Source organism: Oryctolagus cuniculus, chromosome 7, assembly GCF_964237555.1.
Source record: "Oryctolagus cuniculus chromosome 7, mOryCun1.1, whole genome shotgun sequence".
In the NCBI taxonomy this organism is placed as follows: Eukaryota; Metazoa; Chordata; class Mammalia; order Lagomorpha; family Leporidae; genus Oryctolagus; species Oryctolagus cuniculus.
Window position 1 is genome coordinate 4,683,256 of NC_091438.1, and position 14,007 is coordinate 4,697,262.

At 46.3% G+C, this 14,007-nt stretch overlaps 1 protein-coding gene across 7 annotated transcripts in view; it reads left to right on the plus strand.

The window, feature by feature from the left end:
* PAPPA2 (pappalysin 2) overlaps nt 1-14,007 on the plus strand; it is a 611,815-nt gene that overhangs the window by 293,570 nt on the left and 304,238 nt on the right. For 6 of the 7 annotated variants that reach the window (XM_070077165.1, XM_051856950.2, XM_051856953.2 and 3 more), the window contains 2 exons: nt 4,755-5,121; nt 5,846-7,924. The gene's annotated coding sequence lies outside the window, so the exon portion shown is untranslated. The remainder of the gene's footprint in view (nt 1-4,754; nt 5,122-5,845; nt 7,925-14,007) is intronic. The other variant, XM_070077164.1, reaches the window with a different exon arrangement.

Consider the following 14,007-nt stretch of genomic DNA (forward strand, 5'->3'; position numbering starts at 1 on the left):
CATAGAAAGAAGCTCTTGGCCTCACCTGGAGGGTCAGAAGAGGCTTCTGAAGAAGATGGTCTGAGAATGAACCAGAAGGGCTGAGACGAGGCTCAGGGAAGGGGATGTGGCAGGGAGGGGAGAAGGCATGACCTTTGGGCCTGACAGCAAACAGCACAGGGAGGACAGTCTGGAACACTTCATGCTTTTCCAGTCCTTGCTTTCTTCTCCTTGGAGAAAAACCTCTTGTGTTGTTCTTGCCTCCAGATGCAGCTCCAAGGTGTTCTGAATTAGAAATTTGCCTATCAGTGGGAGGATAGTAGGGAAACCAATGAAACACAACATTTAGCAACCCCAAGTCACTGCACTGAGTTGTTCCTGTTTTCCCACCTAGGTGTTTAGAAGATCTGGCTGCTGATAATCCCCAGGAAGTGGAAGCAACACAAATCCCCAGGAAGTGGAAGCAACACAAATCCCCATCACCTGTGTGGATAATGAATTATAATTAATCAATAGAAGCCAAGATATGGTGATTTATTACCAACTCCCCACGGTTGTTGATAGCATCTTTCCTTTTTAATATTCATAAGTAGACAGCGAAGCTGGAAGTCAGAAGTAGGCTACAAACTGCAACAGGAAGCAACTTTTGTTTTCCTTTGATTGTTATCAAGTCGTCCTCTCCTGGGCTGCATTTCTCCCTCAGGGAAACATGCACTGGAGGTCACTGTGCTTCATCCCGGGCACAGAGCCAGTCAGTAGTATCTTTGGGACAAGGTCTTCACAGTTGGTCTTCAGGTCAGAGTCTTGGCTATCTGGAGAAATGATAGTAAGAAAGTCATCTTAAAATATTTACTTGTTTTCTTTATTTAAAATGGAGAGAGAGAGAGAGAGAGCTCTCCCATCTGCTAGTTCTCCCATATTGGAGTACCTGGGTTTGAGTCCTGGCTCTGTTTTTGACTCCATCCTTTTGCTAGTGTACACTTTGGGAGGCAGTAAGTGATGATAGCACAAGTGACTGGCTCCCTGTTACCCTCATGGGAGACCCAGATAGAGTTCCCACCTCCCAATTATAGATGGGTTTTGGGAGCTTTTGGCTTACTCTAGACCAGGAACAAGGTGGGACTTAGAAATATCACACTACTCTTCTTCCTCTTCATTCAACTCTGTCTTCTATCTCCCTACCCCACACCTCCCCAAGCATTTTGCTGGTCTTGGATCCACATGCTAGTCTGGGCAGGGTCACATACTGTGGAGGGAGAGAAGATGAGATTTGGAGATAACACATTCATGAGAAGACATGAGCTACAGTACCTCAATCTGTGCAGGTTTTTGTTATTACCATTGTAACCCTGATACTAGCCTTGTCTTCTCCTCTCCTCAAGATCAAAATGAGGTTGGTTCAGCCAGCAATTCCACATTCCATGAGACTGTCTCCAAGATTACTATGAATTCTCGGGACATCATGTTTTCCTCGCTAGCCCTGTATCCAGACTTTTGCTTCTTCCATTTGTGGTTGGTCTCATTGTCCCACTTGTGCTGTTTCCATTTCATACAATATCTACCAAACCACAAAATTAAAACCACCCCTTGCATTTCCACAGTTTTTATGCCTAAAAGCAATCTTTGTGATCAGCAGATTTTGATAAGGAATTTTGAGGTGTAAGAAGAGAATTTGAAGTTGTATCAATATGACTGTCAACTTGAACCTGAGATGATCCTCATTCTTTTTTTCCCAAAGAAACTTTTTATTTAATGTGTACAGATTTCAAAAGTGCAACTTTAGGAATACAGTGATTCTTCAATTTCCTTGGTTGCCTTGACACTGGAGAAATTTCAGTCACCCTCCAATTTCTATGTCATGGTTCTTCTCACCTCCTTCCATCTTTCAGTAGAAGACAAACAACCCAAACTCCTCTTATTCTCTCCTGTAGAACATCTATATGTGTATTACACTCAGTATCTCACCCTCCATCCTAAGCAGCTTGTTAGGGTATTTTCCTCTGCAAAGACAGTTGTCACTCCAGGAGCCATTATGGTGCTAGTGGTCATAGTAAAAGGACTACAGTCTCTCACTTTCTACCTTGCTGAAAACACTAGCGTTTCCCACATGGGTGCCCAGTGTCGGTCTCCTGCTCCTGATCTGGCTCATTGCAACTCCTCTTTCTTCTGCCCACTGAAAGATGGAGACAATGCTCCAGTAGGCATACTCTAAAGTGTTGCTCTCTTTCCAAGTATTCCACCTTGCATGGGTGAGGAGGGAAGAGTTCCTGCATCTCCTGACACAGGGGCTCTTGCTTCCCAGGTCAGCCTCCTCTCCTGGACTCAGGGCAGTCAGGCCTTCTGAATGAGAGATATGTATGGGATGTAGGTGGACTTCTTAGGATCAAACGGTGCAACGTCTTGGCTGAACATGAGTGCCACTTTTCACTTTTCACTGCTGAATAAATTAGGCAAGATTTCTGCCAAGCCCAGAATTCCCTAATACACTGTTTATTGTGCGCTTGCTTCTCTGAGGGTAGTATGGCTAAATCTCCAAGCTGGTTTTTCAGGCTACCTTATCCAGAGTAAATAGAAATGATTCTGTTCTTGAGTAGCCCCTGAGTAGGCTGAGAATTGGCATCATTTTGTGGGATCTAAACGTACTCGATGCATAGCTGCTATTGTGTCCTGACCAACGCCAGCCTCTTCCCATCCCTATCTGCCTTCTCTTTCTCTTCCGAACTTCCAGAGCAGTCTAATCTCTCCTCTGGTCAGAACTGCACTCTTGGGTGTGGGCAGAATTCCCTCTTCATTCTTTTCATTTCACTGCCTCTGCGGGATTCTTGATATAGATATAGATCTTTCACGCCACTACCTCTGCAGAACTGAGCCTGTCTGGGAATCCTGATGCTGTCAGCTTATCTCTGGTCCTGAAAAGTAAGGCTGCGACAAGCTTGAGCGCCGTCCACAGCTTGAGCCTGATTCATCCCTAGTTCAAATTGATTTGTCTCCTTTGGGGAGACCTTGACACTGGGGATATTTCAGACCAAAAGAATCTATGTGGACCGGCACTGTGGCTCACTAGGCTAATCTTCTGCCTGCGGCACCAGCACACTGAGTTCTAGTCCCGGTCAGGGCACCGGATTCTGTCCCGGTCGCCCCTCTTCCAGGCCAGCTCTCTGCTGTGGCTAGGGAGTGCAGTGGAGGATGGCCCAAGTGCTTGGGCCCTGCACCCCATGGGAGACCAGGAGAAGCACCTGGCTCCTGGCTTTGGATCAGCGAGGTGCGCCAGCCGCAGTGCGCCGGCCGTGGCGGCCATTGGAGGGTGAACCAAAGGCAAAAGGAATACCTTTCTCTCTGTCTCTCTCTCTCTCACTGTCCACTCTGCCTGTCAAAAAAAAAAAAAAAAATCTATGCTCAGAACTCCTGAGATTTTACATATACATATATAAAATACACTACATATACATATACATATACATATACATATACATATACATATATATGTTATAAGCAACATGCCAGAGCTGGTGAGTGGTCTGTCTCACCTAGGAATTTATTCATTTATTTTTAATTTCTTTGGCCTGACTCTGTAGTAGACACCCAGGAAGTCATATATGAATGCGGCATAGGATCTCTGTTTAGAAGAGCTCATGATTTATAACAACCATACATCCCCAGGTGGCAAAATAAGTGTCCTCTGAGAAAGGGGGGCCCTAACAGATCCATAGTTACAAGGGTTCTATGTGGCACAGTCCCCATCTAAATACCTTTTTCTACTTGAACATTGGCAAATGGCTCTTCTCTCCCCTCCAAAGTCTGAAGCTGCAACTGCAATGTTCCTTCAACCACATTCCCACATTTATCTGATGTCCTCCTGGGCCCCTTGTGATATCACAGGATCCCTCCCTCTGGTTTCTTCTCATCCATGGATGTTTCCTTGAAAAATTCCAACATAGTACTCTTTGTGTGTTTCTTCTAGGGCTATCATTTGTAAATATTTTATCAGTCATTATTTGTCAAAACTGTTGTCTATCTACATAAAAGAGATGGCGGAGAGACAGAGAGTGTGGCTATAATGGAATACTCCATACCCACTGCAGACACACTCAGCTCAAGGTAGCAGGGCACATGCTCTGTGGCAGGGAGAATTCGCAATAGGATTCATTAACATAGCGTGCCCTGGAGCTCCAGATCAGGCTGCCATGCCAGCTCTCATAGGTTGGCGCTTAGCTCATGGGGAAAACAACTGTATAAGTAGCACTGCTTAGTAAATTTCTTTCCTTTAAAATATCTCCAAAATTTTTTCCATTTAACAAGTCATCAATACAAGGGCATGGGAGATAAGGTTAAAACAAATATACAAGGATAGGGGACTGGCCTCACATAAATAAAATAAATAGAGAGCTTTCAATTTTGGCTCTGATGATGAGGGAAACTTTCTAGAGGAGGTAGCTTTTGATATGGCATTACCTTCTTTAGAATGAGTAATGAGACCATTCACCATGTGGTAAACAAGTTGCCTCTAGATGGATGATATATATTTAAAGGAGAAGAAGTCTGATTCCTTCCTGTGGAGTTGCATTTGGCTACTTCCAGGAAGCAGCTATAGCTGTAGCTTTTCTTTCTTTGTGTCTGACAAATGGGAGCTATTTATTACTCATTTTTATATTGCTAGACCCCAGCATGGTACCTGGAAAATTGCACAAGAAGAATTTGTGGACTGGTTGGCTGAATGAGTGAGTGAATCAATCAGCCTCATGTCTTCATTCTTTTTCTTTCTTTTTTTCCCTAAGGTTTATTTATTTGAAAGTCAGAGTTGCAGAGAGAGATTGAATGCTGGTTCACTCCCTAGGTGGCCACGACAGCTGGGGCTGGCCCAAGCTGAAGCCAGGAACCAGGAGCTTCTTCCAATCCTCCCATGTGGGTGACAGGATTCAAGCACTTGGACCATCCTCTGCTGCTTTTCCCATACCATTAGCAGGGATCTGCACTGGCAGTGGAGCAGCCAGAACATGAACCAGTGCCCATATGGAATGCTGGCATCACAACTGATGACTTTATATGCTACGCCACCGCCCTGGACGTCATCTCTTCATTTCAAGTTCAAATGTCTTTACTCACATGGTGGTGCATTTCTCTGTGCGTGTCAAACTCTGGAAGGTATAACACATTAGGGTTGCATTATGCTTTACTTAACAAATTACAAAGTAGGCAAATGGGGATATCCAAAATGTTCAAGATTCTTTTACTACCTAAGCACAGTGCTTTCTAATGTGAATTCATTGCATTTTCTCTTTCTCCAAGTGGATGTGGGTAACCATGTGTATTGGGATTTTCAGTCAGTTTTAGTTTCAAGTAACCTTTTCTGTTGTTCTCATGAGAAGAGAAGGGCTCCCTGGTGTGCATGCCTGGAGACTTAGTCCCACAGGCTCACCAAGGTTATGCAATCTTCCCAGTGATCCGAAGCCATGAGGGATCATCTCACTATACTTGTTGCCTCTCCTTGGTGATGCATTGACTGGAGGCTTGGAAAGTCTTAGGACACGTGCATGTATTCCTCTGTCCTTGCAACAGCCCTGCAGAGAAAATGATCTCTGGGGTCCTCCCTTTGGTGGGTGGAGTATTCCGAGGGCTGATAAACTCCAGATCATTGCTGGTTACATCTGGGAAATTTACTGTTGCTTACTCTAGGAGCGAAGATTGCTATGAGTCCACCATACCCCACTGCCGTTTCCTCGTGGGTATGAACCCTCACTACATTTTCCAGCATCCCCTGCCGTCAGGCATGTGACTGAATTCTGGGCAATAGAATATGGGCAAAAGGGTCGACTTCTGAGACTCTCCAGTGTAATTCTGTGCCCCTTTGTCTTTCTTACATCTTCAGGCTGAATGCTGCAGGCAAGAAAGCCTTAGAAGACAGCAGAACCTCATGGAAGGAGAACCCCATGGAAGGAGCGGGGTCTCGGGATGATGCTGTGGGTCTTCGCAGGCCTTCCTGGGAGGTCAGAGAGCCCCGGACACGAGTCCACATGCGAGAGGGCTTCAGAGGCTCCAGGAAGCAATGGAACTAAAAGATAAGTGCACCTTGGTATAACAAAAAACAACAATGAAATCCATGCATTCTTTTTTTCCATAATACACATCTTACTTGAACCCTTTGAAGACCTCTTGGAGGACTTCTACACAGGCCAACAAGAACTGTCACGTGGCTCTGCCAGGGCTGCCGTGCAGGTCGGCTGGGGCTCTCCTGCCATTGGCCCTGCTGAGCCATCACAGGCCAGGCAGGGCAGCAGGGCGGTGCTGTTAAACCTCAGCTCTTGCTCTTGCTACCTCCCTACCTACATCACCACTTGCTATGCCTTCTCCCTGGAATGGTCTCCTCTCCCACTTTCCTTCTCAGGATCCTGCCACCCTTCATAGCCTCCTGAAACCTTTCTTGGTCCTTTCTTCTCTTGACCTGCAGTCAAAGGCACCTGGCACCAGTGATTGCCACAACAGCTCGTTCTGTGTATTAGGTCCCATGGTCCTTATGGGCAGGAAACACGCTGTCCCTTTCATTTTACGACCTCCAGGATGACCTGCACAGGAATCTGCACGTAGTAGGCAATCTACACATATTTGCTGAAATGCAGTGGAGAGGATTAAGGGAGGTGATTTTGATTTTCCCTAGAGTGCGACTTGGATTTGGGGCAAAAGTGAAGCTGGCAGGGTGCATTTGGGGAAGATCAGGTGGGAAAACAAAATGAACGATGGAAATAAAGGTGAGAGAATGCAGCCAGCAACTGTTTCATTCTGGGTTTCTGGAAAGCGTCCTTGGGAGCCAGAGAGCAATCTCTCTGACCTCCAATCAAGTGTCAGAACACGCCTCCCTGTGGCTTCTGACCTCCAATCAAGTGTCGGAACACGCCTCCCTGTGGCTTCTGACCTCCAATCAAGTGTCGGGACACGCCTCCCTGTGGCTCCAAAGCCTGTTCAAGGTCTCCCTTCTGGTCTGCAGTTAACCGAGGGGGCCAGGCAATCCCAGAGCATCCCGGATCTGACCTTTGGGCTGCTGAATTCACTGAGGCCCACACCGTGAGTGGCGGGGAGGTCTGATACACGAAGGTCCATGGCATAGCCTTCTATCCTGGGGTGAGGGGAGAGGAAGGCAGGAGAGTGGTTATCAGCCCAAGAGAGCTGCTGCCCGAGTGAATGCTCGCTGAGAGGTTGGCCCCACCTCCCCTTCCACACACGGCTCTTCAACTGTGCCCTGACTCTGTACTCTCCAACCCAAACAAAGCACTTGGAGAAAAAGTGATTTTGTGGCTAGCTCTGTTTTCAGTGCCCATGGAATATTTGCCCCCATGGTGATCCATCACCAGATTTAAAAAAAAAAAATCTTCAAAATGGCCACTTGCCTTTTTTATTGGCATGTTTGCATGCATGTTGCTACTGACTTGCACTCAAGGCCAAGGTTTTTTTTTTTTTTATGATTTTTGCCATCTGTGCCATATTTCTTTAGCGTTTTTCTTCTCCAATCCCTTCTTTGATGCCAGGAGAAGTACTAGCAATGGGCTGGAGAGATTCCAGAGCCCGATGCACAGAGACTGGCTAGAAACCTCAACATTACTTCACATACATTTTGGAAACTTCTGTCTTTTCTTTTTGCAAGGAGACATGTAAAGTTCCCAATCCAGCCCTACGCAGAGGCTGATGAGCAACCTGCTCTTAGAACATAGAAAGGTAGGCCCAGGGCCCCTGCTGCTGCCTGCTGTCAGGGGAGACATGAGACCCCCTGTGATTTGAGTCAGGTCTATGAATTTCAGCTTTAAGTAAGAGAAGAAAAATCTCACCCTTCCACCAGGACTTGAACTCGGTCATAAGTAAGGAGCTATGCAATCCATCAGCATTTTCAGGAAGGTTTAGAAGACCTCGGTACCCCCAAATACCATACTCAGTGGGACAAGACCAGCCAAGAATGCAGGTAATGACCAGATTAATTAAACAGATAATTAATTAATTTTAAAAAGCCAAACTGCAAAATTCCACATCTCACTGTCTAGAGACCTTGGAATATTTTGGTCTGGCCTGGAGAATAGGTGCTCTTACATAGTGTGTCTGCAGAGGAATATTTAGTGACCACTGTACCTTTTAAAGTATTTAAACACATATACGTTAAAGCAATTATATCTTCTGTAAATGAATGTAAAAAATCACCTCTTGTTGGAGAAAAATAAAACAGCTGTAGGAGATTGTCCTTTTCCTCTTAAATTGTGAGACGTCTAAGAAAAGGAGACTTTCACCAAATAAGTTCGTGGTCTTGGGAAAGTCATTTAAAGCCCCTGGATCTTCATTTACTGATTTGTAAATTGTATGAGTTGGAAAAAATCACATAAGTCTATCTTAAAAGTATATATTTCTCTTGGACAGTAGAGTTTCATTGATATAGAAAACAGGGCCTTAAAATCTGGAGCCCAAAGTGTTATGGCCAAGGAAATTTGTGCATTTGTTTTCCTCTTACTTTTCACCCCACTTTCATACATTTCTACTTTTTACTTCCAACCGGGAGAATCAATTCTACAACCACATGAAAGTCTCATTAGACTCAATATCTTAGGCCATTTTGGTAGTTCATAAAAGACAAAGCTTTAGTTCGGTCTACATGAGACTACCAGGCCAAACTGGAACTGAATGTTCTAATTTGTGTTGAATTATTTGCCAAGCAAATATGGAGCTCTTTGGATGTGAACAGGAGCATTCACACTAACAGGGTTCCTAGCAGCAAGCAAGCCAGCCAGATCCAACTTGGATTCCATCTGCTTCCAGTAGGCCTGCACTGTGTTGATGTGGGTCAGTCCAGCTTGCTCCTGGTGATGATCAGGGTTCACCATCACTGGTTTTCAGCATCTTGTATCAAGACCCAAGGCTGTCAGACAAATGACTTCCTGAACATGATGGGAGCTGCCTGGGTACAGGGCTGTTTAGAATATTAATACACATGGTGTAAAGGTGTCCATGATCCTAGAATCATAGCCAGAGGATCAATCAGTATTTATTGAAAACCTGTCCTAGGTACTAGAGATACAGCACTGATGACTCTTTCTTTAAAAATGTGCTTCTTTATTTGGAAGGCAGAATTACAGATGGAGGAGGGGAAGAGAGACAGATTGAGAGAGAGAGAGAGAAAGCGAGAGAACAGGCACACTATCCCTTCCACCTGCTGGTTCACTCCCCAAATGGCCACAACTGCCAGTGCTGGGCCAGGTTGAAGTCAGGAGCCTGGAATTCCATCTGGGTCTCTCACACGGGTGCAGAGGCCCAAGCACTTGGGCCATCTTCCACTGCTTTCCCAGGCACATTGGAAGGGAGCTGAAGTGGAAGAGCCAGGACTCACCTTGAACCAGTGCTCATATGGGATGCGGGAATCACAGGCATTGGCTTAACCTTCTGTGCTACAGCGCAAGTCCCTGATGGCACTTCATGAAGTGTTATTTACCTGTTTTGAGTTTCTCCATATTGTCCACATTCCACTAATTTCATTGAGAAAAGCAGTCACTGTTCTACCTTCACAAAGGTGGGTATAGGAGCTGCTTTTCTTTCAGTCATGTGGGGCAGCTCTTTGGTGAGGATAGGCTAAGAAACTGTTCAACAAACAGCTGATGCCCAACTTAGAGCACAGGCAGACCAGAGATTCTCTTTACACCTATCCGCAAGATTTCCTTTCCAAGTGACGTGTGAACAATACACAGACCAGTTAAAAATACAAATATAAAATCAAGCGAGGACCCTCTAGTATTTGACAGACTTGAGCAGAGCCTGAGCTGGTCCGCTGGGTGCTGGCCGGTTGATGTGAGCAGTGGCCCGTCTCTATCTCGGGAACGGGGCTCTCTCAGGAGCCTCCTATGTTAAGGGCTGCCTGTGGCTCAAGAATTGGCCCTAACATTTTGGCAGCAGCACTGAAGCAAAGCTGTCTCTCACTCGGAGGTTTTTCAGTCCATAAACCAGCAGCAATTTGGTTGTGGAAGACCCCGGCAGAAACAACAAGAGAAAATTGAAAACACAGAAGCACATTTGCCGGCTTTAACAGCCCAGCTCCCTCTCACTACCTCCGGTACCTTAGGCATAAATTGCTGACCTCTATTTAATTTTCTGAACTGCAAGAATTATGGGCCCAAAGTTCAGTGAATTGGAAGAGGTAAGCTTTTATGCCTCTGAGCCAGCTTCCCCATAAGCATTAAGTCTACAAATAAAAGCAACACTGCTATTTATACTTCCTGGGGTTTGTGTGTTAGGGAAGCCAAGCATGTCCCCGCCGCACGGCGAAGGTGACTGCATGGTCAAATCCACGTCCAGTAATGCGACAGAGCCTTCCGATCTGGGCCAGAGGGAACAGCTGAAGCAGATGGACAAGAGATATTAAAAACAACACACGCAATTTCATTCGGGAAAGGGCACCTGCTCAAACAGAGTTTGTTTGACTCTGCCCCTGGTCCCGGGGAGCAAATGTGTGCTAGGGGAAGTCCTTACGTCCATGCCCTTCCTGGCCACTCACCTCTAATCAGCACAAGAACCTGACAGACCACCTGGCTGCCTGTGCGCCGGGGGCTGCGGTCAACACAGCCGCGCCCTGTCACTTCCTGCCACATCCACATCACATCTTCTCCGTGTGCCTGCCTGACCCTCGCTGATATGGGTACTGCGGATCTGTCTCTGCCTCTGCCTCCAGCTCTGATGCCCGTCAGCACAGTTGTTTGATTCCACACGTGGGTTGGACTCCCCCTGGGGGCACCTGCTGCAGGACTAGAAGCTTCTCTGCTCACTCCAGCGTCCTCTGGATGCCCTGGTGGAGGCATTGATGCAGGCTTGTTCATGGCTGGCATGTAGGTAGCTCACGGCGAGGGCTGTGGAGGTGGCAAGGTTCCTGTCTGATTCCTTATTGCTGCCTGTCACAGCCCGGCCTTCCTCTCTGGGCGACTTTGCTTGTTTCCTGTCTCAAAATGTTCCCTATTCCTGTCAAAGCTTTGATTTTCTACTCTTTTTCTCATGCATGTGACCTGCAGACAAATTCTCAGTGTGGTGTGTCTAAGCCTAAATTAAGCACCTCGCCTCCAGGGATGAGCTTTGCATATTGCCAGGAGCTTTTTGGAAGTAACCCCTCCATCCAGACATGTGAGTCACACAGTGAGGGCTTTAAGCACCTGGGCAGATGGCTGAGGGAGTTATGTTGGAGAAGCCGGGGTCTCTGTTGGAACTACTCCCTGTGACTCTGTTCATACACTCTTCCTTGTCAAAGGCCTGGGTTGAGGTCACCATCACCTTAAGGCTGAGCCCAGGGTGCTGCACCATCCTGGCCTTGAGCTGCAGGAGTGTTTTGTTTCTTCATTTGGAGCACTGTGTTATTCCACTGCAGCATTGCTTATGTTTCTTTAACTTATCAGCCAGAGGAATGAGGAAATTGTACATCCTCTCTTTGCCACTTCTGCAGCCACGCTTGTATTTTCATAAATGTTTATCACCTGCTGTGCTCTTCTGATGACTTCTGCCTTTCCTAAGGCAGTATTCTCAAACTTGAACGTGCCTAGGACGTCAAGAGCTTGTCACAAGGCAGATTCTGGTTCAGTGTAGCTGCTTCAGACTTGGCCATTCTACCAAGCTCCACACTGATACTGATACTGGTGCTTGTCCTTGGAACATATTTGAGGCAGAAAGGGTCTACACCTCCTCTTCCAGTTACCCCACACAAGCCAGTGTGGAGCCAGGAGTATAATACCCAGGGGTATACTTGCTGCAAGCACTGGGACTCCCTGCTGGGCGAGTCACTACAAGTGTTGGTGTAGAGACAGTTTCCTTTCCCATGTATGTGGGGAATGAGAGCATGTTCCTTAGGTTTTGTGATTCTCCCGGAATAGCGGTTAGGGCACAGATACACCAGGCTACTGAGCTCTGGAAATGCAGATCATCCCAACAGAAACTTGCCCTAAGTATAAAATACACATCAGATTTTGCAGACTTAGTACATAAAAAAGAATGCAAAATGTCTCATTAGTAACTTATAAATATTATTTTATATTTTGAAATGATAATATTTTGTGTTTTTTTTTATGTTTAAAAACATTTATTTGTTTGAAAGGCTGAGTGACAGAGGGAAGAGAGAGAGAGAGAGAGAGAGAGAGAGAGAGATTTTTCATCTGCTGGCTCACCCCGCAAATGGCTGTAACAGCCAGGGTCGAGCCAAGCTGAAGCCAGAGCCTGGAATTTGTTCTGGGTCTCTCATGTGGGTTGTAGTCATCATCTGCTGCAACTCAGGATGTGCACTAACAGGGAGCTTGATCAGAAGCAGAGTGGAGCCCTGAACCTTGGCATCTGAGGCACAATGCTGGTGTCCAAGCATGCACTTTCTTTCTTTCTTTCTTTCTTTTTTTTTTTTTTTGACAGGCAGAGTGGACAGTGAGAGAGAGAGAGAGAGAGAGAAAGGTCTTCCTTTTCCATCGGTTCACCCCCCAATGGCCGCTGCGGCTGGCGCACTGCGCTGATCTGAAGCCAGGAGCCAGGCGCTTCTCCTGGTCTCCCGTGTGGGTGCAGGGCCCAAGCACTTGGGCCATCCTCCACTGCACTCCCGGGCCACAGCAGAGAGCTGGCCTGGAAGAGGAGCAACCAGGACAGAATCCGGCGCCCCGACGGGGACTAGAACCAGGTGTGCTGGTGCCGCAGGAAGAGGATTAACCTATTGAGCCACGGCGCCGGCCCCAAGCACACACTTTCAAGGAATATTTTAGATAGATTTGATCATATACAATTTTAATCATGTATTTTCTCATATTGAATATTTTAAAATTTATTTTACCTGTGCTTTTTACTTTTTTTAAAATGTGGCACATGGGAGAGTGAGTGTTTAGGGTAACAGTTAAGACACCTCTTGGAATGCCTACATCCCATACTGGAGTGTATGAGTTTAAATCCTGGCTCACTCCCAATCTCAGTTTCCTGCTAATGTGGGTTCTGGGATACTGCAGGTGATGGCTCAACTCGCTGGGCCCAGGCCAACCATGTGGGACACCTGGATTGAATTGCCAGCTCCTGGCTTTGGCTTGGCTCTTCCCCAGTGGTTGTAGGCATTTGGAACATGAACCAAAAGATAGGAGATTTATTTTCTTCCTCTCTCTTTCTCTCTCCCTTTACATCAAATTTAGAGAAAAAAAAATAGACAAACTTTACATAGGGTTCAGGCTACATTTCCCTCACCTTTTTTAAGATTTATTTATTTGGAAGGCAAAGTTAGAGAGAGAGAGGAAGAGAAGGAGATGGGGAAAAAAAGAAGGAGGGAGAGAGAAGGAGAGAGGGAAGAAGAAGAAGGAGGAGGAGGAGAAAAGAAAGAGAGTGAGAAAAAGAGAGAGAATATCTTCCATCTGTTGGTTCACTCCCCAAATGGCATCAATGGCTGGGACTAGGCCAGGCCCAAGCCAGGAGCCTAGAATTCCATCCTGGTCACTTGCATGGTACAGGGGCTCACGCACTTGGGTCATCTGCTGCTGCTGTCTCAGGTGCATTATAAGGGAGTTGGATAGGAAGTGAAGCAGCCAGAAGTCAAAGCAGTACTCATATGGGATGCTGGTTTTGTAGGCGGCAGCTTGACCTGCTGTGCCAAAATGTTGGCGCCTGGCTTACATTTTTATTGTTGTGCAATATAAGAAGATATAAGCAGCCTTTAGAAAGGAATTCTACAAAAGAGTCTGCTACTCAACAGCGTCACGAATGGAAGCGCAGGCCCTGGAGTGAGACGGCTGAGTTCACAGCTGCTCTAGCAGAGTCTGACTAGGAGGAGTCTGCAGAAACTCATGGAAAACACTCAATACCTTTCTCTCAAGGGAAAGTGGAGCCGGAGGAGCACGGTAGAGCCAAAGAGCAGCATCTGTATCTGTTACAAGAATAGGGTCAGACAGACTTGGGTTTTCATCTCAGGGATGTCCCTAACATGTGGCCTTGTCATGGGTGATGTCACTTCTCTGGACCTCAATGTTATATTTTCAGGGAGACCTCAGAAAGCTCATGGAAGATAAGTTTGTTTCG